The sequence below is a fragment of the Triticum aestivum genome, chromosome 4B (assembly GCF_018294505.1).
Source record: "Triticum aestivum cultivar Chinese Spring chromosome 4B, IWGSC CS RefSeq v2.1, whole genome shotgun sequence".
Classification (NCBI taxonomy): domain Eukaryota; kingdom Viridiplantae; phylum Streptophyta; class Magnoliopsida; order Poales; family Poaceae; genus Triticum; species Triticum aestivum.
This window is the reverse complement of record NC_057804.1, coordinates 649,307,436-649,308,912: the sequence shown is the minus strand read 5'-3', so window position 1 is coordinate 649,308,912 and position 1,477 is coordinate 649,307,436. Positions and strand designations below refer to the sequence as shown.

Sequence of the window (1,477 nt, the reverse complement as noted above, 5' to 3'; positions counted from 1 at the left end):
TCAAAGATTGGGCCGCAGGCTTGGCGGCAATCCAGGACGCGGACCTCCGACAAGAATTCTTTCGCATCCAGTCGGAGTTTGCAGAAATCATCCATCAAGATGTCCTTCGTACCTCGGGGCAGTTCTACCTCAGAGATCAACCGTCCAACAGTGAGATAGACACAACACTACAAATGCAGGCTGACAACGCCCGCGACTTCATGACCATCACGAAAGACGGCGGCTTCATCCACGCTCCGGTCCCATGAGTCGAGTCGAAAGTAGTGATGCTATTTGTAGTTCTGAAACATCGATTAGCTCATGTTGTAATTAAACTTTAATGAACTTGTATGTCTCTTTGCTTTGGACAGTCGTTCAACTTAGATGTAATCGATGCTATTTATTAGTAGGACCATGAATCATGCTATTAATGTCTTGCTTTTCTCTTCCAATCCTTTTGTTGCATACTTATATATTGCTTATGTATCGTCTGTTGTTTGGCTTGTGCATAGAGATGCCGTCGTATGTCGTGTACAAGAGTAAGGTTTCCGGAGTCTACGACGACTGGGAGGAGTGTCGGAGAAAGGTTCGCCGTTTCAGCGGTAACAGTTACAAAGGGTACACCACTAGGGCGGAAGCGGAATCTAGATACGCCCGATATCTAGCGGGAGAGAGGAGGGAGCGTTGAAGGAACCGGATGAAGATCAGTTTCATCGCGATGATGCTCATCGTGATGACCGCAGCTCTCTTCTATGTGATGGTAGTTTAGATGATCGATATTGACTTGTAATGTGAAGACAAACTCGCTACTCGCGGTCTCGAGACTTGTAATGTTCTATCTTTGTTCGGTCTTTTGAATTCGGAGACTAATATGATGAATTGTATTCGGAGACTAATCTTCTATTGTATTCAATGAATATGTTGTTGCTGTGTGCTGATGTCTATATTCTATCCAATAATACCTTTTGTAACCTATGCAAAAATCAGAAAAGTAAAAAAAACCTAATATTCATACTAATGGCGTATCACCACAAAGTGCGCCATTAGTATGCCAAAGGATACTAATGGCGCATCATCCCACAGTGCGCCATTAGTATGCCAAAGGATACTAATGGCGCATCACCCCACTGTGCGTCTTTAGTATGCCAAAGCACATGGGTAAATATGGCCCCCTGGGAGGCATACTAATGGCGCACGGCGTGGTGCGCCATTAGTATATAATACTAGTGGCGCACCAGTAGTGCGCCATTAGTAGGCAAAACTGGTGCGCCACTAGCAGGCCTTTTCCTAGTAGTGGTCAGACTGACGAAGGGGTCCCAGCCGGAAAAGCCCTCAAACCTGGTGGTTCGAAGCTCGCCTCCTCCGTCGGACCGGTGGCGCCGCGTGGCGCAGCTCCGACGGGCCGCGTAGTGCATTGCCCGGCTATTTAAGTCGACCGGCGGCACCGAAACCCTACCATCCATCCATATTTTCCTCCTCTTGTCCGCCGCCACCACTT

General features: G+C 47.5%; 1 long non-coding RNA gene across 1 annotated transcript in view; it reads left to right on the top strand.

The window, feature by feature from the left end:
* The window catches only part of LOC123089613 (uncharacterized), a 7,599-nt gene extending 7,065 nt beyond the window's left edge, over nucleotides 1-534 (top strand). The window contains exon 3 of the long non-coding RNA XR_006442335.1: nucleotides 492-534. This is a non-coding gene — a long non-coding RNA (uncharacterized lncRNA). The remainder of the gene's footprint in view (nucleotides 1-491) is intronic.
* The last annotated feature ends 943 nt before the right edge of the window (nucleotides 535-1,477 follow it).